This window comes from Canis lupus, chromosome 13 (genome assembly GCF_048164855.1).
Source record: "Canis lupus baileyi chromosome 13, mCanLup2.hap1, whole genome shotgun sequence".
NCBI lineage: Eukaryota > Metazoa > Chordata > Mammalia > Carnivora > Canidae > Canis > Canis lupus.
The window spans coordinates 55,713,880-55,736,617 of NC_132850.1; the positions used below are offsets into that span (position 1 = coordinate 55,713,880).

A 22,738-nucleotide genomic window follows, 5' to 3' on the forward strand; every position below is an offset into this window, starting at 1 on the left:
ACTTCCCTTTTTTCATGTGCTGGACATTGGAATTTGATGATGAAGATAGAAAGAATATTATCAGGGCGCCTGAGTGGCTCAGTTGGTTAAGCATCTGCCTTCAGCTCAGGTCATGAGGCCGGGGTCCTGGGATTGAGCTCCATGTCAGGCTCCCTGCTCAGTAGGGAGTCTGTTTCTCCCTCTCTCTGTCCCTTGCTTGTGCATGCTCGCTCTCTTTTTCTCAAATAAATAAATAAAATATTTTTTTAAAAAGGAATAATTTCAATGGTGAGGCTAGTATGCAAACTTTTCTCTCATAGTGATCTATATACTTATCAAATATTAAACCAGATTAATTGCATACCCAGTGTGATTTTCTTTAACACATACACATATTACAGGGTAATTCCTGATATCAGAGAGACCAGCAGGTGTGCTGAGAATGAGTTGCATGCAGGCTAGTCAAGGTGCAGTATTTGTAGAGTAGTCTGTGCCCCATTTACAGTCGAGCTATCCAAGGTGCACATCTCTCAGACAGACCAAGTCAGATTCTTCAGGGAGTAGAGCAAGGGATATTCATTTTTCATATGCATTCTCTGGATGGTTGTAAGACACACTATGGAAAATTTGAGGGTAAAGTGTAAATTTCTTCTCCAGAAAGACTTAACTCTTAAGATGAAAATAGAGGAATTAATAATACCTTTAATATTTTGCAGCATATTTAGCACATTCAAAACGTCGGGTTGTAATTGTTACCTTTTTAAACTGCTAAGTTTAAGATGACAATGTTTTCCTCATCCGACAGAAAACTGCAGCAAAAATGCATGGTTTCAAATTCTTCCAATTAGGAAAAGTCCTAAGATTAGGATTAGAATACAATAGTCTTAAAATTCCAGTTGTGTACACCATTTAATTCCTTGCTATTTTGATTTCTTAAGCTTCTTTTCTGCCGCAACACCACTATGTCAAGCTTCCGCAGTAAGGCACAGTATTAAGGCAAGTATTAATAGACCAATTTAGGCCATAACCCCCAAGTGTCTCAGCAATCTGTTTAATTTGGCTATGACAACTAACCCAGCTATAATATTTCAACAGGTTTGAAAAGTCACCCAGAACCATATTTTAGAGTATGACTCAGGTGTAGGCTGGACTAAAGACTCAGAGGTGTATTTCTTTATGCCTGTATTTGATTGACCATGCAGAACTTTCTAACAGGTCTGTTTTTGTTGCACTATTTGCCCTGGCTGGGGATCCTAGTTTTCTGGTGTTGAGTCCTAATATCACTAGAATCTTGAGAAATACCTGTGTCTTCAACCCCTTACCTCACTACAGAGCATAATCGGTATTATAGTCCAAGCAGGTAGACTAATATAGAATTATAATAAACAATTTTTCAACATTTTCCTTTTGGCTAGTGCTAGTTAGAACTGTTGTATCCTTTGCGTGCAGAATTACAACAGCTAGTAGAAATGAATTAGTTAAGTGGGTGTTAGAATACGGTGAAGATTCAATGGAATGGCTCTGGGTTTAAAGTCTTAGAGATTAGGGAAAATCTTCACTCTGCCTCGGTGATATATTCACTGGGATCATGTCCAAATCTATCCTTGGAAGAGGCAATTGTAGTACCAGCTTTTAACCTATGTTTTTTTGTGTTCAAAAGGTGGATAGGTGACATCCTTTAGAATAGTCATGCAATGCACTAACATCATTGAACACATTCGTTCTTTTGCTTACTTTTTCCAATGACATCCAGTCTTTGATGTTGATCATTTTTGTTGGCTCATTAATTCAATTTTCCTTTGTTCAATAAAATCTCCAAATGCTGATGTTGAATTGCCAGGAATAAAGATACTGATGATAGAAATGGCACCAGAGAAATCATTGCTATTCTTGGCCACAGACATTTCCAGTCTGAACAATAGCTGTTTTCTTCATGGCTTTCACCAATGTCATATTTTAAGCAGAGATTTTGTGAGCTCAACAAATGAATGGAAAAGGCTGCAAAATACCTTGCAGAAATATTTCACAGGTAAGCAGGAAATTTGGAATAGATTATCAGAACAGAAAAGTTATAAAGAGATGTCTAGGGCAAAAGACAAAGCAAAATTGCTGAAGCGTTCTTTAAAGTACGGTGTGATTCAGTCAGCAGCTTAGCTACTATTTTTGGGTCCAGCTGATTTTGAGTCCATGGCTGTATGGAGAATTAAAGGAGGGAGGTCAAAAGATTAGGCTATTTGAAGATTTAAAAACTATTAACAATGTAAGTTTCATAAGAATATAATGATCTTAAGGTATTTCATAACTCAGTATAATATAGTTCATATACTTTATAATGATAATTAATTGCCTAAATCAAAATTTTCAGATTGCAAATAGAGTCAAACCTAGAGTTTGATGGATATAATGATAATTAGGGAGGATAGAAGTAAGATGCTTATGTTATAGATTTCTTTCTTTCCTGGCTTTTCCATCAAAGCATGAATAGAAGGTAACATATCCAAAGAAAACTATAATTGCCAAAACCAAAAGTTCAGAGTAATAAGGAGTTTACTAAAAATTATCTAAAACCTAGGGAAATTTTCTGAGTTTATTCAAATCTTTATCTTTTTATCTCTCCAGAGACCCTCAAGAGTGATGGCCGCCCCTTCAACAGTTCTTCCAATCTTCAAAATCTTTTTTTTTTTTGCTATATACTGTTTTTTTCTCTTCACTCCTTAGTCATCTCTATATAATTTGAATCAGTGTCATGATAATGAAGATAATCCTTCTCAGGCTCTTTCTTTTGGATCACCGCCACTATTCCTGGCAATCAGAGGTACAATGAAAAATTCTCATTATTGGATAATAGTAATGACGGTTGGTGTGGGGGGAGTAGAAAGACATATACTTTCTTTTTTGTCTCAATATATAAGTAAAAAAAAACGCCCCGGCCTAACATCTCTAGTTCTCAAGGCTCTTAAAAAATAGACCAAATTGAAATACGTCTCTTGTTTTCCCACCTGCCTGAAATGACAAAATAGTTAGTGTTCCTCCTTTTTTAATTTAATACGACATATTTGTTTACACCTAATGTAATGGTAATGTTTAATGGTAAACATTAAATAAGTATGCGCTGAAATGAATTTTACACTATGAGACAAAAATAGTAAGGCTGGGCATAAAATTTGTAGTTTAAAATTTATCTGAGTGAAGAATCTATGGTATACCAGTGAGTTATACACTTTCTAAATTATAAAATGTGATATAAAACTCATGTGTTATTATGATTTTATATCTTTTTTTCTATGTGCTATGCAAACCAAATCTTGTACTTTGAATATAACTATTACTAACAATAGATTTGATGATAGAGGGAAGAGTTGGAGCCACTTCTCTAACAAAATCTTTTGAGAACCAAAGAAATACAGAATGTAAATAAGCTAAGATCTATGATATACAAATATAATGTAACCACATATTTTTTTTTTCTGCTGGAATAAGTAAAACATTAAGGGAACTGCTCATAAAAGCCAACCATAATAAATGTTTTGCTCAGTAAAGCCTCTAATCTGAATCTTACATACAGCCTTTTCCTTGGGAAAAACAAAGTCACATAGACCCCACAGATACTGCAGTGTAAATCTGTCCTCAACTCATTGCCTCCTTGTTGTCCTAGGCTGTGGTGGCTGGAGCCTACTGCTACCCGCCAACTGCTAAATATTGTTAGATATTCTGTGAGCCAATTGTTAAAGACAGCCATTAATAAATATTAATTTACATAAACTTACAAATAAATAAATTACATTAAAATTAAAGACAATAATTAAAAGTCATCACTTTTTAATGATATTACCACTTGTCACAATTATTCTTTCAGTATTCTTTTGAGATGATTTATGTCTGATGATGGAAGTACTATAGAATTTGGTGATATTGTACATCTCTTCCCAAATCCATAATTAAGGATCTCATGTCACACAAAGAGTGGGAATATTTTATGGGACTTGGTAAATGTTATAAATCAGGGATTGTTTCCCCCCTTGCAGAGCTGGTTGTTAAACATTTCCTAGCACATCACTATTTCTAGGTCACCATTTCTGTTCAGGTGTGTATAAGAATATGATGAAAGTCATCTGTGTAGAATAAATTGCATCCTCACCATCCTAGAAATTATTCCCCAAGGCTACAGTTAGGAAAATATTATCATCCAATAGCCTATCCATTTACAACGAAAGAATGGAAATTTCGATATCCTCTGTACATGATGCATGAGAGCTTTTGCTCCTAGCCACAGCACCGCACTGACTTCAAATTCTAGTTCATTCGTATTTGACATTAAGGTTCTTGCCACATGAGAATTTTACCACTAAGTGTGCTTGGCCTTGCACTGGCAAAGCATGCGGACTTCCTAACACAAAGATACCAAGTCCAAGTCTCAGGCAAGTCTCTTGACTATTACTGATCTTAAAGCTTCTCAGGTATATCTAAGTGTTGAAAAATTAAAACTGACTTTCAATTTTATCATTAATGTATCTTGTCGTGTTTTTTATAAGTCCCCACTAATTGCATATTTCTCCTGTCCCTCTCATATTTTTGTTTCCTAAAAGGCAAAGCAAGAAATTCTTTGCAACGTTTTATTAAAGAAATTAAGTCCCACTGAGACAAAATAGTCCCCTAAAAGTGTCACATTTATGACACTTTCTAACAGAGAGTGAAATTATCATTCGGTGAGTGGTCTGGGGACCTGTTAAACTAATTGATTCAAATTCAGGTATGGAAAAAAAAAACAAATTCAGATATGGTTTATAATGATACATATTTTAGATGTGTTTCTCAATCATTTTTACATATTGCCTCTCTAAAGAGAAAAAATAAAAGTAAATATAAATTCTTCCTAACAAGAGAAACTAAATACTAAGGAATATGGTTTTGTCAGATAAATTTGAGCTTTGGGGGTCATCAAACAGTACCATACATGTTATCTTTGCACCCCCACCCCCTAACCCAGAGCCAATTTTCATCATGTTGGGGGTAATGTCATCCCTGTTGAGAATGCATATGTCCTTCATTCTGAGAGTGTACTTCAAAATGTCCAAGTTTAGAAGATTTGCCTTTTATTAGAGAAGCTGATTATATGGAGACATCGCATATATATTTATCAGATTGGCTTCTTTCAGTTTTCAGACACCAGGTTAGACATCCAGGGATACTGTATTAACTCATAGGCAGTCTAGAGAAGTGGCATTCACTAAAATGATCACTGGATATATGTAGCAATTTATAGTTAAATTAGCAAAATAAAAAAATTCATTTCACTTGTCATAATTTGCATACTTACTTGCCAATTATGTCTTATTTCTTTTATAAAAGAAATAGTACAGATAATAGAATATTTTCTTCATTACAGAAAGTTGTATTGGTAACACTGCTCAAGAGCCTCCTACTCAAAGTGTGTTCCATGGACCAGGTACTGCTGTCTAGTTAATTAAAAAAACAGATTCCTGAGCTCCATCCCAGACCTACTGAATCACAATTTGCACTTTTCATAAGATACCCAGGGTTTCATATGAGAACATGTCAGTGCCACCAAAAAGTCATTCTTTGTCTGCCTTTAAATATTAACTTCCTTGCAAATACACCACATTAGGATGTGCTTAGTTCTTGAGATGTAGAGGTCAATACTCTATCTGCACTATTTTTTTTTTAAACCCAATGCCCAAACAACAATTAAGTCATTGTAAACTTATTTTATAGATAAGGATGATAATGATATGTTTATGACTTTCCAAGTTGTCTTGTTTAACTAAACAAGTTAATCATTTGCTATAATTGTTTGAACCCATACATCTTTTAAATTTAGAACCTCTCCTTATTATTGGGGCCCTCAGAAAAAAGAGGAATGCAGCAAAAGAAAATCACAGGCAAAGTGCTGTTTATCATAATGTGCCTCTTTTTTGAATCATGAAAATGCTTTGGTCAAGATAAGAGGACCAACTTCTAATAAAGGCAGCTCTCCGGGAGTGGCAGTAGATATTCACCCTTGTAACTGCAAATTTTAGTGAAGTTAAACTAATTTTTAAAATAAAGATAAAAATTAATCTATTCATCATTATCTATACCAACCCAAAGATACTTAATATCACTGTAAAATTTTAAAAAATCAATTGAGTTCTCAAAGTTGCAGAACCACTCACTGTGGCCTCCTTTGAAACTGAGAAAAATCTCGCTTCACACATATTGTATAATATCTCTTCACTTTGCATCAATAGTAAATTGTTTTATGACAATGATATTATTAACATGTCAAATATAAGAATTATTACTGTGAGTCTTAGGTAAATCATTTGAATATAATTATGTTCTACATACTTGTTCTTGAAGATGAGTATTCATTTCTTCACAAAAAGCCAAGATTCTAAGATAAACAGTTCTTGTAAAGATGTATAGGGCTTAGTTCAGGCTCTGAAGATAATTAGAAAGTTTTGCAAATGGGCTGGTCCTGAATTCCAACTCTTGAGATAAACCAGGGATCCAAATAAAATAAGCTAATCTGGCTCAAGTTTTATAAAATCATGCCAAGATTCCATCTTTAACTGGTTAAAAATACAATATACTTTGTGATGGCCAAATAAAAAATAATCACATTATTTTGTGATGAAGACTACGGTCCATGTCTTTCTTTGAAGTGAGATTAAATTTATTTTCTTCTGGCTCAGCTTCCTCAGTTTCAAGAGTACAATTTGTATACCTGAATTATTAAAGCAATCCTTTAAAGTGCAATAAAAAATTTCAAACTTCTAAACTTGTAGACCTTCGAGGAGACCTTTCCTTTCACTCACCCTCACAGAGATCTTTTCCCTCTTGCTGTATTTGATACTACTTTCCAAAGCTGAGAGACAGGATATTAAAAATATATGTACATGTGATAAGGACTCAACAGCCCCCACCTACAATGGTTCCCAGTCAGCATGCTGCACTAACTAAAATCGGTTTTATGTTGCAAAGTCCTGGGGTAGTTTTCATTTACCTTCTACTGTCTGAATTATCAGATGGCTTATCTCCAGCTGTGACAGGTTACTTGAATTTTAGGAAATGTGACTGGGAATATATGGGACAGAACATCATACTAGAGCCTAGAGCACTATCTGTGGACGATAGGCTTGGCCAGGATACTGAGAGGACAGTTGGAGCTGCCCTATACTCTGGGATGACATGGATGGAGAGCAAGGTATTAGAGAGGGAAGATGAGAGAACAGGCTCATATTTTATCTATGTCTCATTTTGTTCAGGACTAAATGAGAAGACTATTAGCTGAACTAGAGCTTCCTAATTCAATCAGGAACCCTGTATTTAAAGTCTGAAGCTTGGGGCTCCTGGGTGGCTCAGTCAGTTGAGCATCCAACTCTTGGCTTTGGCTCAGGTCACGATCTCAGGGTTGTGAGATTAAGCCCATGTTGGGATCCCCACTCAGCACAGAATCTGCTTGAGAGTCTCTGCCTCTCCCTCTGCCCTCGCCCCCAACTCATGCTCTCTCTTTGAAAGAAAGAAAGAAAGAAAGAAGAAAGAAAGAAAGAAAGAAAGAAAGAAAGAAAGAAAGAAAGAAAGAAAGAAAGAAAGATCTTAATAAAAACGAAGTCTGAAGTTTGGTGAATTTTAAAGACTAAGCTTTATTAATTAAGCAGCTGGTTTTAATTCAAAGGTTATGCCAAGCAAAGTATACAAAGCAGCAAAGACATTTCAAATACCAATAAAGATGACTCCAAAAAACATTCTTCTAAAAAAGTTTTTGGGTATTTGTTAGAAAATAACTTTTTATCTGAATACTCTGCTGATACTTCTCTCAAATATCCACTTCACTGTTACATAGCTCATGGTCCAAGATAGCTATATTATAATTCACATACTTCTGGAATATAATAGTCCCTTTTGTCTTACCAGAGAAAGTATCGTAGTAAAGTACTTAAATAAAAAATAATAAGTAAAAGAGAAGAATACATTTTAGTAATTGAAAATTATAAATTTATACTGTTGCAATATGTTTATAATTTTCCAACTAATTAAATAAGTTAGCTATTTGCCATAATTGTTTTTACTGTTAGTTTGAGAAAGTAGTTTTTCTAAAATTGTATAAAATAACATGCTTAAATAATTGCATAGAGAATAACATAATTGAATAAACGTATGGAGAACAGGACTGATAGTGATATAAATTCTAAGAGAGTGTAAAATTGCCTATAAAAATTATCAATAAAATTACATTTCCAAGAATCACAAAAATTCACCTGAATGAAATTAACTATATTAAAAAACACTAATCATTATACTTGTGATTATATAAAAAGATTCCAGGGCATCTGGGTGGCTCAGTGGTTCAGCATCTCTCTTCAGCATGGGGCGTGATCCTGAGATCCTGGGATCAAGCCCACATCCAGGTCCCTGCAAGGAGCCTGCTTCTTCCTCTGCCTGTGTCTTCCCCTCTCTCTCTGTGTCTCTCAGGAATAAATAAATAAAATCTTTAAAAAAAAAAAAAGATTCCTACCTGTAAAAACTTGCATTTAAAAAATCCAACACTCTTTGTGTATCTTTATGATATAATGTATCAACATGATGAGAACTACCTTCAGCAAAACATTAAAAACAACAGTTTTGAAAATAGATTTTCATGAGTATTTCAGAGCAACATTATATCCTGTTTATAAATTAACAGAAATTATAAGGACTTATTTTGTTCACTCTAGTTATTAAATCTTCCTAGGAAGAATCCTTACAAAATACATGTGCTGTAGAAAGTATATTAAATCATTTCTAATTAGCGGAAGTACTTCTATGCTTATATAAGCATTTTAAAAGTGTCATATTTATAGACAACTAAAACTTGGCTAGCTAACATTTACTTCTTGGATTCCAAAACTATATCCTAGGAAACATAATAACATTTAAATTTTTATATCCCCCACAATTCTCCAAATATCTGACTTAGTTGCACTATTTAAATATAAACTATAAAATTTCAGCCATAAATGCTTAAAAACAAAAGCAATCATTTAAATTATATTTTGCATTGAGTACTATTAAAAGTACACTGTGCATTTTATACACATTTTATATAAATACATTCAATATAGTACGTTACACAGAACTACATGTGATACACTCACAAACCATTAAGAGATTTTCAAGGATAATTTGATTGAATCTTATTTCTGTTTTGTGCATTGGCTTTAGAATCCAATTCTGGGATGAAATCTGTTATTTTTCATGATTAGTTATTTGAGTGATGTTTATTTATTCTAAGGTAGGTAGACACTTAGACATTAAGTGTCCCAATTTTCTCTATCTCTTTCTCACTCTGATAAAATGGTAGAGAATTTTCTAATGGTAGAGAATTCCAAATTTACAAAATTCTGAATAATACTGAAAAACAGATGTCAAGTCTTCTTGATATGGATAACCTCCTGTGTCAGATGTCAGAAGTTTTCAAACAGGAGGATTTAATACAGGGATTTTGCTACTCACATGTAGCAGGCTATTTAGGAGCAAAGGGAATCTGCAAAAAAATGGAGCAGAAAGTAGCTACCACCCCAGGGTTGGGGAGTAAAAGGAAGAGAGCAGGGTAACCAGAAGCTGCAGGCAGACCTCTGAGTAGCACTCCCTTCCTGACTGTGGCTGAGCCCTCCGAGCAGGAAGAGTGAAGCAGAAGAGGCTGACTGCTGAAACTATCTGCCTGCCACTCTCCCTGCTTGTGCTCTCTCTCTCTCTCTCTGTCAAATAGAGAAATAAAAATCTTAAAAAAAAAAAAGGAAAATTGCTATTGAAGGAGTCTATGAAGTGTAATCTGTAGAGATCCACCTGTAGCTTTAGACCCCCTATAGAAGGATGAATTTGGAACTAAGATGCAATGTATCAAAACCCACAACTATGATAAAGCAATTATTGGCAATATTTAGTTATTACATTATTTTTTTTTAAGATTTTATTTATTTATTTATTTATTTATTTATTTATTTATTTATTTATTTATTTGACACAGAGAGGGAGCACAAGCAGGGGGAGCAGCAGAGGGAGAGGGAGAAGCAGGCTCCTTGCTCAGCACTCAGGGCTCTATCCCAGGACCTGGAGATCATGACCCGAGCTTAAGGCAGAGCCTTAACTGACTTAGCCACCCAAGGGCCCCATTACATTCTTTGAATATACCTATCAAAGTATATTTAGCTCTAATTAGAAAGTGTTTACATCGAACTAACCAATGCTAATAAAATCTTTTTTTCTGCTATAAAGCTACAACTCTTTGATACTTAAGTTTGTCATAGACTTACATCTTCTACATATTAGATTTAACTCTACATTTCATTAAGAGTTATTGAAATGGCAAATTCAGAATATGGTGTTATGGAGAAGAAGAAAACCTCATAATTTGCATCACAAACACCAGTTTTTAATCCAATTTGTATCATTAATTGATTTTGGACAAATTTTTTAAGTTGCCTGAACTTCATGTTCCTCATTGTGGGGTTTATTTAATGATTCTGAATGTTATTTCAAAATTCATGGATTAGGGAGTATTTGATTGAATTAATTATTGAAGAAAAATACAATAAATTTTGCTGTTTTCAGAACAGTGAGATGATATGCTATAGAAGTGACCTTACATAAATTAATGGGGCTATGAAATTATAAAGAAATTATTTAATCCACTGATTTGCTTTCAGGTACATAGATGCCTTGGCATACAAAACTAACAGAAAAGATCCTCTTTAGTTATAGCACTTTGTTGAAAGAAGTTGAAAGAAGTGTAATAGAAATGGGTCTTTGTTTTGTATAAAATTGTTGCATCATTGCTGAAGTTGGAGAAAATACAATCAGATATGCCCAGAATCAGAAAGCCATTGTTAGTTATTGTCTAAATTTTGCTTTTCTCCATAAATGTTATGGTATTGGGAGGAGTACAAAGTAGTTATTTTAAAAGTCAATAAATAGAAATTCCTAAATGATCAATCTAGCATATATAAAGGGATTGAGATGTGGAATAACTTAGCATTTAGAAATGTTGCCATTTTTCTGAAATGTCAAAATAAGAATCAAAGTGACATTAGCAAAAATATTGGTTTCCAAAGCACAATAAAATTCAGTACTTTTTTTTGTTTAAATGGAAAGGACCGACCAGACAAAAATATAAAAGAAAAACCTGGAGTCTTGACGCTGAACCCAAGCTATTATGATTCTGGAATTTATTAAAAGGAATAATTCATGGGACATTTGGAAGTAATCTTTCTGCTGTATTATGCATTCATGAGCTCTTTATTAGGATATTGTTGCTACTTTTTGGTCACCGCACTTTTTAAAAGATGTGGACAAACTGGAACAGATCAGTGAAGAATGAGGAAGGAAAATGAATAAAAGGATAGAAAATAGTAACCTGAGGAAAGATTGAAAGAATTGTGTTGCTTATAATAGAGAAGAAAAGCCCACAGGGCAGTCTGAATATTGTAATTATATATGTGAGGTATTTTCACAAGATTATAACTAATTATTATTATTATTATTCTTTCTTCATGTGAATGTTAGCTAGAACAAAAGAAAGGTATGTAATTAAAGAGCATTTTACTGTATATATATATATATATATATATATCCCCCAAATTAAACTGATGTTTGTTTGTTTTTCCATTTCTTTGTTCTAGTGAAAGAAGTACTAGAAAGTTTCCTCAGTAATACTTAAGAAGACAAATTTCCTCTGAGATCTGGAAGTAGATCCCTCTGTCTTTCTGAGCAAACAGAGTACACGCTTTTGTCTATTAAATGGGCTATATAGGCATCTTTTGTGTTTTGAATGGTGTTGGGCCAGGACATTTAGTCTCAGAATCCTTACGAAGGCAGATAGATAAACTGAGAAGAAAGGGCATCTGGAGTCCTTTGAGTTTTGAGAAGTATAAAGACAAGGTTCTGGAACAAGACACGTTCAGAACTGCAGAGACATCTCTTGAAAAAAATTTGAAACAGCACTCCAAGAGTCTGGGCAATGGCTGAATATGGCTCAGAGAAATAAGCACAAAGCAAGTCGACTATATCAATCAAAACAGTGTAGATATTTGTTTCATAAATTCTTAGAGAATAGATGAGAATCCTTTGAAGATTTATGGACTCCATCACCTAGCTGATTGTGGAGGACCAGTTGTCAACAGAGACACCATGTGGCAGGGAGAAGCAATGGCAGTAAGAGAATACTAAGGAATGACTTTCCCACTTAAGTAGGGAGAGGTTGAAGCTCACGAAGAGAATTGGATTTTCCTTCTAAGATGGATGTTTCGGACTGTAATAGAGATACAACTGCATTTACAGCCCACCATGGAGAAGTAGCTATGTAAAGAAGCAGCTAAATTAAGAGAATATTTTTAAAGATAAAGGAAATAATTAAAAGGTATGAAAATAGGTTGAAAACATCTATTTTCAAAGATTGTTTCCTCACGAAAATCTGTTTTTAATATGCCTAGATGAGATTTCCCATTATCAACTCTGATGGCACCCTGAACCTCTACTTAGAAGTCATTAAAATTGAAATTCTGTATTTATTGCTATCTTACTGACAAAAGTCTGTCTCCCCCTTTAGAATATTGATTCCACAAGAACACATCTCACCTTAATATCTTCAGCATAGGCTCACTATGGGATCACAGGATCACCATTGTATCCTCAACCTCTATCACAATGGTGCATGACATACATTCCATCCATAACTTGATAGATAACATACATTGAATAAAAAGGCACTGAATATCATTCTTTAATAGTTTAAAAATTAAAATTGAATATGTTATTTAAAAAACAACAACAACAACAACCAAAAACAACCTTCTCAAAGTAAAAATCCCAGGCCCAGAAAATTTCACTGATGTATCTTTCCAAACATTTAAAGAAGAAATGAAAATAAGAAATAATACCAGTCAGACACAGATTCTCCCAAGAAGTGAAAAGAAAAAGGACAGGGAGAGTGGGGACTAGTTCCTTATACAAATAGCATCCGCCCTTTGATTCAAAACCCTGGCAAAGAAATTACAAGAAAGGAGGGGCACCTGGGTGGCTCAGTCCATTAAGCATCTGCCTTTGGCTCAGGTCATGATCCTGGGAGTTCTGGAGTTGAGTTCCATGTTTCGCTCCCTGCTAGCAGGAAGTCTGCTTCTCCCTCTGCCCCTCTCCACTCGTGCTCTCACTCTCTCCCTCTCTCTCTCTCTCTCAAAAATAAATAAATAAATAAATAAATAAATAAATAAATGCCTAAAAAAAAAGAGAGAAATTACAAGAAAGGAACTTTACAGACCAAATGTAAACGTGAATGCAAAAATTTTTAACAAGGGGGATCCCTGGGTGGCTCAGCGGTTTAGCGCCTGCCTTCAGCCCAGGGCATGATCCTGGAGTCCCAGGATCAAGTCCCACATCAGGCTCCCTGCATGGAGCATGCTTCTCCCTCTGCCTATGTCTCTGCCTCTCTCTCCCTCTCTCTGTGTATCTCATGAATAAATAAATAAAATCTTTAAAAAAATTTTTAGCAAAATATTAGCAGTTAGAATTTAGTACAGTTGACCCTTGAACAACACAGGGTTTCAGCTCTGAGTCCACTTACACGTGGATTTTTTTCCAATAAATACAGTACAGCTTACTTTATTGTAAGAGTACATATATAATACATATATAAAATATGTTAATCAACTTGTATACATATACATACACACATACACCAATACCAAATGAGTTTTTTCTCATGTAAATTTGGTTTAATATTAAAAATATAATCTATGTAGTTTACCACACTAAAAAAAAAGACAAGGAGGGAAATCACATGATTATTTTGATAAATTTATAAAAATCATTTGACAAAATTTAACTTATTCACAATAGAAATTCTGAGACTACTAGAAATAGTAGGGAAATATCTTAATCTATAAGTTCTATAAGAATATAAGAGCAAACATCTTACACAATGGTGAAATATTGAAATTAGGAATGAGATAAGGAGGTTCATTACCACTATTTCACTTGATGTTGTGCTGAAAGTTCAGCCAGTAAATAGGGCCTTGCCCTTTCCTCTTAGGAAAGGTATATAATAACTGGTAAAGAAGAAATAAAATGATCACTATTCATAGACATAGTAACTGTGTACCTAGGAAATATAAAAAATGTATAAAAAGTTAGAATTAATAACTGAATTTAGTAAGGATATTGGATATGGGTTCAATCTACAAAAATTGTGTGCATTCTAGCAACGAAACTACAAAGAAAAAGTACCATCATAATAGCAGCAAGAAACATCCAATGTCTAGGAATAAATGTATCAAAAGATATTCAAAGCATCTACACTAGAAACTAAAATTTGTACCAAGATTGAAGAAGGAAGTAATTTATGCTCATTGGAAGGCACAGTATTGTAAAGAAGCCAATTTCCCCTAAGCATGTATAGATTCTATGCAATCACAACCAAAATCCCAGGAGGTTTTTTAAAAATCAAAAGTGATAAGGTTATTCTAAAATGCATATGGAAAGAACTAACAATAGTAATATCAAAGAAAAAAAATGCTAGTCACTACCAAGATCTATTTTAAAACTACTGTAATTATTAAAACATGAAATTTGTGCAAGGATAGAGAAGTTGAATAAACGAATAGAATAGAAAGCACAGAAATAGCCCCCATATACTGTCATCTGATTGTGGTGGATGCTCTGATGAGCAGCTCATATTTTCCTTAATAAATGAAAGACTTGTTTTTAGCTGCTGGTAAGGCTCCTAAAAGACTGTTCTCAACTGTCAGCCCTTCATGGGGACTGCCTTGGCTAAAAAAATCTGTCTCATTCAAAGCTGCACTTATTTCTGGAGTTACCAGCATCCAATGACTGATCAGCATGAGAGACGCAAAGGCCCGTAACCTCTCCCTAACTCAACACAACTCTGAAAAGCCATTCTAGCTCCAGACCTCTCCATGAAGTCCAGAGGCTCATTCTTGTTGGGAGGCATTACAGATCCACTTCTCTCTCTGTCCAGTCTTCTTTCCTTTCTATCTCTTTTACATTTCTGGGTTCCCAAGAGCACTCCTTAACAAATGTCTGGCAAACTAATCTTTATCTCAAAGTCTGTTTAATAGAGAAGCCAAATTGCAGCAGTTAGTGCCAGGAAATGTTTAAAAAAGCAGATGCTGATATGTGATTTCAGAGCTGGATCATCTGTTGCCTGACTGCAACAGGAGGATAACTGGACTGCCACGAAGTGCGCCAAGTAGTAGCCCAAATTGTAGCTGCTGGGCCAGATGTGGTTTTCTCTCCCGAGTAGAATAATAGGTGCATGGAATATAGCCATTGATTTAATGAAAGTGTTCTTTTCCAATCTTATCAGAAAAGAGGATCATAAATAGAATTTATTTATACTATTGTAATAGTATAAATACAGGAGACATTTATAGACTTTTAGAGTTCTGTCCCAGAGCTACGATAGCTCTCTTGCACCTTGCCATGATATAGTCTAAGGCAACCTGTACCTCTCAATATCCCACAGAATGTCACTGGTCTACTATATTAATGCCATTATACTAATTGGACTGAATGGACGAGAAGTGGTTTGTGGATCAGAGGCCTTAAGAAGATACATGTGTTCCAAAGGTTGGAAATAAAACCCGCAAAATAAATAAATAAATAAATAAATAAATAAATAAATAAATAAAACCCGCATATATTCAGGGACACATTGCGTCAGTATAACTTTTAGGGGTCTAGTGATCTTTATAAAGTAAAGGGTAGATTATTGTGTTTTGTACCACTAAATAGAAGGAACTGTGCCATGTAGGTTCATTTGGGTTACAGAGGTACCACGTGGCATATCTAAGAATATGGCTCTGACTTCTGAATCCAGTAACACAAGAGTTAGCCACCTTTAAGTAGGGCACTGAGCAGAAAAAGGCTCTAGAATCTGCTCTCTAGAAAAACTCTAGGTTATTAAAACTGACATACCCTATGGTGTTTAACGTATCAGTAGTCAAAGATGCTATGAGAAGTTCATGAAAAGTCTCAGTGAAAGATTTATAATAGACCCTTAGGGTTTCTAGCATGGTCATGTCCTCTTCAGTGGATAATTACATGCCTTTTAAAAAACAGCCTCCTGGTTGAAACCACTGAATTATAGATAAAAAGATTAATGAAACTGGATAGAGGGTCCAGAAATAGTTTCACAGATCCAAATCAGCATGGAAAAGATGGACTAATCAATATGTGATCTTGGAATAATCGAATAAATATTGGGGTAAAAAAAAAATAAGACCATTTTTTTTCATACCAGCACCAAAGTCAACTAACGCCATTTGGATTGGGTCCTAATTGTTAAGATAATAACATTTGGGCCTCCAAACTTGTTTGGGTTTTCTTGAGAATTTCATTGACTTTAAAGATTAATTTGGAAAATGTCATCATCTTTACAGTATTGAATAATCCCCACTTAGGGGTGTGGTCTGGTTCCTCATTTATTTTGTTCTTTCTTCACATTCTTCGGTAGAGTTTTAAAGTTTTCTTGATGTACATATTACTTACTTTTTTTTAGGTTTTATTCCTAAGTGTTTGTTTTTCTTATTGCTCTTATAAATTAAATCCTTTTTAAATTACTTTTTTTTGTTTTATATGCACTGAAAACTTTGTCATTTAAAATATTTTTGTATGTTGTATTTACAGTATGTATTATTTGTAACTATAGATTTAAAAAAACACTTGTTGAAATCTTGAAGGCCTCTCCCCAGATGTCACCACCATTCCTTCTTTCCCCAGGTTCAACATAAATAAAGAAACTAAAGAAATGGAAAATGGAGGCCCAAATGGAAATGTCTAAACTGTAGAATGTAACTTGATGGGAGAGCCAAACAGGCTTGCTATGTCCCAGAATTTGGCAAATGTAACCCACCTACTTATAAGCCCTGCTAAGCTGTCTTCAATTAATTCCAACAATGATGGTTTTCTCCTACTCTTCCACTGCTTACATCGCACGTGGGTTTCTGTTGTTTGTGGACTCTAACTCGGAACCATGCCGTAAACAGATTTTGGAAAATATAACCCCAGGCTTCTTCTCTTAAATATAGAGGAGACCTAAGAAAAGAGTAGCAATGATTTGAGCTGTCATTGACAGGGGCCCTAGGGGCACTTCCACCATTCCACATGCTTTTTTCAAACACAGCCACTCCCAGGAATTTCCTATGATGGCTTTCATGCTGCAATGGCAGAGGTGAATATTTGCAAAAATGATAGTATTGCTGGAAAAGTCTCAAACATTAATGATCTGGCCCTGTAGAAGAAAAGGTTTGTCAATCCTTGCAATAAAAATCCAATATGCCTTTCAATATATACTATGAGTATTGGCCTTTTGAGTCAATTATGACTATGGCTTCTCAAGTCAATTTTGGTTATGTATCTCCTTGAATATCATCTACAGCATCTAAGTTTATCCCGTATCCTTCTTCTTTTATGTCTCTTTTCTTATTACTAGTAATATGTAATATGTTCCTAATATATTTTGTTTGGTACAAAATAAGACTTTGCCAGAGGTTATTTCACTTAGTTGGTATAATTTGTTCTTTATTTTAATTAATTTTTGCTTTTGCTTTTATGCTTTCTTTTATATTTAAAAGGAAATAACCTTGTTCTTTTTATACAACTTCTTGGATTGAATGTCTAAATCATTTATTTAAAATATTCTTGTGTTCTAATAAATACACTTATAAATTTTCTTCTTGGTAATGCTTTGGTCTAAATCCATTACTTCTGAAATACAGAGATTCATGATTAATTTTGAAAGATTGTATTTTAAGTTTTGATTTTCTCTGTTACTCAAGTGGTATTTTGAAACGTGTTTTTAATTTTGTAAATGAGGGCTTTATGTGTATGTATGTTTCTAGTCATTTATAGTTAATTTCTAGTTTATTGCATTGTAGCTTAAAAATGAAGCCTGTGTAGATTTTTTCCCCCTGAAATTAGTTGGGTTATTTACTATGGCTTTATAAGTAGTCATTTTCTACTATTGCAGGGGCAAAGAATTTGGGTTTTGCATAAGATTATTTAAAAATTAAAATTTTCCTTGTAATTTTTTTTGTTTATTGGTTATGAAGTTCTCTCTGTATTAAACCACTTATGTTAATTGTGCCATTCAGATTTTAGCTTCAGCATCATGTGGTCCCAAACCAGACAGAGATGGGAAAAAGACCCACAGACCAATTTAGGTGAAACAAGATCATATATCTTATTAATAAAAGAAACAAAAGAAGCAAAAAAACTGTACAAATTTTATGTCTTTTGGGTTTTCTTGTCCATATGATCTGATAATTTTTGAAAGAAGTGTGTTTAAAATCTTCCACTATGATTGTAGAATTGCATACTTCTCTTTTTATTTAAAATTTGTTTATTTTTATTATTACTTAAACTAAAGAATTTATTTGGGATTTAGAATTGCAACTTGAGAGTACAGATTCAGGAAACAACTCAAATTGTGTTCCAGTAGGGAACAAAAGTTAGGGGCTTTTAAAGACAAAAGGGAATGCTGCATATGTTGTTTACAAATAATTGTGATTGATGTTGGTGGCAAAAATCTAATCTCAGCTACACAGAATTGGTTGGTAAGGCTGTCACTGAGTAAAAGTCCATTACTGAAACAAGTTGCAGGTGTTCCTGTGGAGACCCTGGAATATTTGTGGTTTGGCCCTGTTCAGAAGCTATGGTTCACCTAAAGACTCCACAAAAAAACTGCTAGAACTGATAAGTGAATTTAGTAAAGTAGCGGGATACAAAATCAATATACAAATATCCATTGTACAAAAATTTCTCCACACTAATAATGAAGTAGCAGAAAGGGAATTTAAGAGAATGGTCCCATTTACAATTCCAAAAAATACCCAGGAATAAATTTAACCTATGAGGTGAAAGACCTATACTCTGAAACCGATAAAACACTGATGAAATAAATTCAAAATGATGCAAATAAATGAAAAGACATTGCATGTTCATGAGTTGGAAGAACAAATATTATTGAAATGTGTATACTACGCAAAGCAATCTACAGATTTAATGCCATCTCTATTAAAATACCCGTAGTGTTTTTCACAAAACTAGAACAAACAATCCTAAAATTTGTATGGAAGCACAAAAGACCTCAAATTGCTAAAGTAATCTTGAAAAAGAAGAACAAAACTGGAGATATCACAATCCCAGATTTCAAGATATGCTACAAAGCTGTAGTAATCAAAACAGTATGGTACTGGCACAAAAATAGACACATAGGTCAAGGGAACAGAATAGAAACCCAAGAACTAAACCCACAATTATATGGTCAATTAGTCTTCTCTTTCTCTCTCTCTTTTTTTTTTTTTAAAGATTTTATTTATTTATTCATGAGTGACACAGAGAGAGAAGCAGAGGCAGAAGCAGGTTTCCTGCAAGGAGCCCGACATGGGACTTGATCCTAGATTCTGGGATCATGCCCTGAGCTGAAGGCAGACACTCAACCACTGAGCCACCCAGGCGTCCCACTTTTTTTCTTTATTAGCAGAATTTTTTGTTTTCAATGTCTTGGCTATAGAATGTGATGAATGAAAGTTTGTGATTGTTCTAAATTCTTTAAGTAAAGCTACTTATACTTCTGCTGTGTCCAGTCTTCTCTAATGAGGTCGAAGGCATTCATTTGTGATATTCTTATCTTTTTTTCTTTTTTTTTTCTTGTTTATTGAAGTGTTGTTGGTCCACAATGTTACATTAGTTTTAGGAGTACGACATAATAATGTGAGAAGTCTGTATGTTACGTTATGCTCGCCACAAGTGGGGCTACCATCTGTCATCATGCAATGCTATTGCACTACCACTGACTATATTCCCTACCCTGGACCTTTCATCCCTGTGACTTACTCTGTAACTGGAAGCCTGTACCTCCCACTCCCCTTTGCCCATATTGCCCATCCCGCCAGAGAGAACTTGCATCTGTGTGTCTCCATTACCCATGCATTCTTTCATGTTGCTACTTTTTCCATACTTTTCCCATTACAGCCCTTACTATACCCATCATAAGTATTTTAAATTCCCTGTTGGATAATCCCAACACCTGTATCCTATCTGAGTTTGGCTTCTGATGCTTACTGTGTGTCTCTTTAGATGGTTTCGTTCTTGCTTTTTATCATGCTTTGTGGTCTTTTTCATGAAGGCTGTACATACAGGAACTGAGGTAAATGGCCTTTAGTGTGAAGTTTTATGTTAATTGTTAATCTAGTTAACAGTTGGACTTTACTTACTGCTTGATTAGTCATCGGTGCCAAAAACTTCAAAAATTCTTCTTGGGTTCTTATTGTTGTCTCCTTTCTTGACCTTGGACTTTTAAAAGTACTTTTCAGGGAGAGTCTGTTTCTCTCAGCTTTAGCATATGGTTATTATCCAGACTTTTGGGTGTGACCGTTAGGTATGGATGAGGGAGGGTGTTCTATAATCTCCTGATTAAATCTCAGTCTTTTCACTGGGGCCTGTGTATCTGGCCTGTGACCTTCACAAGTGTTTCTTCTTGTATAGCTTCCCACATAGGTGAACAGGAAGGCTGGAGGGGGCTGGAAGGAGCGAACAGCTTTGCCCCTGGAGGGTAGGTCTTTGTTACAGAGAAGGCTCTGGGCATACATCACTGCGGTTTACTCTTCCTTTCCCGTTCTCTCCAGTCTTCACTGTGACAACCTGTGGGAGTTTCTCAAAGTAAAGCCCATGAGGCATGGAGCTCCCTAGGACTTCAGCCCCCAGGAGTGTCTCACTCTCATACCAATTCACACTCAGCCTCCAGTAATTTCTCAAAATGACCATTAAAGCTTCCGATGGCTCCAGTGTATGGTTCTAGTGGCCTCTGCTCCAAATGAACAGATTTCAGCTGCAAGACTCCGGATTTTCCTATCTCTGCAAATTTAATTCTCTGATAGGTCTCAGAAAAATCATTGATTTCCAGTTTGTCCAGCTTTCTCTTGTGAGGATAGGAATTGCAACTCCCAAGCTCTTTATATCTGAAACTGGAAGGCCCTAATCTAGTCTTTATCATTATAAATATACTTGTTTGGGGCCTCATTTAATGCTTTTAGTGTTATATCTTACTTTATCTGATTTTTAAAATTATCATTTGTTTAGAACCTTCTTAGTCATGTCATTATTATTAGCTTTTCTATGTAATTTTATTTCGTTTTGTGCCTTATAAAAAGCACATAGCTGGATCTTTTCTTAATCTAACCTGGCATTTATCCTGTAATAGGATAATTCAACCCATTACTCTCAAACTGTCATTGCTTTGTGTTGTGAGGATTCTGACATTTGATTTTCCGAATTGATGATTTGCAATCATCAATTGTTAGCAATCTGTTTTAAGATTCCCCTTATTAACCTTTTTTATATAAAAAAATCATGTTATTGTTGTTTTTAAAATTATAAAACTTTTTCATCCTCTTCTAATTTTTTTGAAATGTTTTCTTATATTAAGGATTCATTTTTATTTCCTTACTCCTACTGAGGATGTCTTCCCCAGGTGCTAAGAATATAAAAATGAATTCAATCACCAGTTGGCTAGGAGCCAATGGACTGGCAAGCTGTGACACCCAGGCTGAGAGCCCTGTTTGGAAGCCTCTAGGTTACTAAGCTCTTATGGAGCGAGCAAGAAGATGCATTTTTCTCCTGGCTTTCCATTCCCCTGGCACAGTCCTTGCCTCAGTAGGATACAATAGGTAAGTCCATTATGCTTTTCCTGTGCTCTGATCACAATGCAGATAAGAACAGTTCCTCTGTGACGGCCATGGCAAGGGAAGGCATCACCCCAATTTCCTTATGCAAGTTCTTTCAGACTGCATGGTCTTGCATGATAAAAATTGCTTCTTGCAGAGCCTCTTTGTAAAAGAAAACCCTTTTAAGATTGATTCCCCACATTGGGGTGCCCAGGTGGCTCAGTCAGGTAAGCCTTTGATTAAGCCTTTGGCTCAGGTCATGATCCCAGAGTCCTGCGATAGAGCCCCACATCGAGGTCCCTGCTCAGTAGGGAGTCTGCTTTTCCCTTCGCCCTTTCCCCTCTCTCATGCTCACTCTTTGAAAAAAAAAAAAAAAAAAAAAAGATTGATTCCTATGTGAGGTGGATGGGGGGGATGGGCATTAAGGAGGGCACGTGATATAACGAGCCCTGGGTGTTATATGCAACTGATGAATCACTAAATTCTACCTCTGAAACTAATAATACACTATATGTTAAATAAATTGAATTTAAATTAAGAAAAAAAACTAGGGGTCCCTGGGGACTCAGCGGTTTAGTACCTGCCTTCTGCCCAGGGCATGATCCTGAAGTCCTGGGATCGAGTCCCATGTCAGGCTCCCTGTATGGAGCTGGCTTCTCCCTCTGCCTGTCTCTGCCTTTCTCTCTCTCCTTCTCTGTGTCTCTCATGAATAAATAAATAAAGTCTTTAAAAAAAAAAAAGATTGATGCCCATGCTTCTCCCTAAGCTTGTGTCCCTTGGCCCAATCCTCCAACACAATTTCTCAACACACATATGCTCACAAACTAATTACCAAAGAGGTAGTTTTTAAAAGAAATAATTTATTAGTAACAGGGGAAGCCATATTTAAAGCATCTCATTAGTTATTATTAACTCTTTCCATCTTCTTGAATAACTATTAGATAAGGTAACTTTCATATTGGAGTCTGTTCAAATACAGCAATATATGTCTGAAGAAGACTGAAGAATTTTTATATTTTGTTCTTTGTAAGCCAAAGAAA

The 22,738-nt window shown here is 35.0% G+C and overlaps 1 long non-coding RNA gene across 5 annotated transcripts in view; it reads right to left on the reverse strand.

Annotated features, from left to right (window-relative positions):
• Window positions 1-22,738, reverse strand: part of LOC140603136 (uncharacterized) — a 54,933-nt gene that overhangs the window by 17,666 nt on the left and 14,529 nt on the right. Inside the window, exons 3-4 of one of the 5 annotated variants that reach the window (XR_012006176.1) lie at window positions 736-835; window positions 344-595 (exon numbers count right to left, since the gene is read on the reverse strand). The exons of 1 other annotated variant lie outside the window; for it this stretch is intronic. This is a non-coding gene — a long non-coding RNA (uncharacterized lncRNA). Of the gene's footprint in view, window positions 1-342; window positions 596-735; window positions 836-7,645; window positions 8,472-22,738 lie in introns of those variants that run through there. 3 more of the 5 variants (XR_012006177.1, XR_012006178.1, XR_012006179.1) reach the window with 3 other exon arrangements.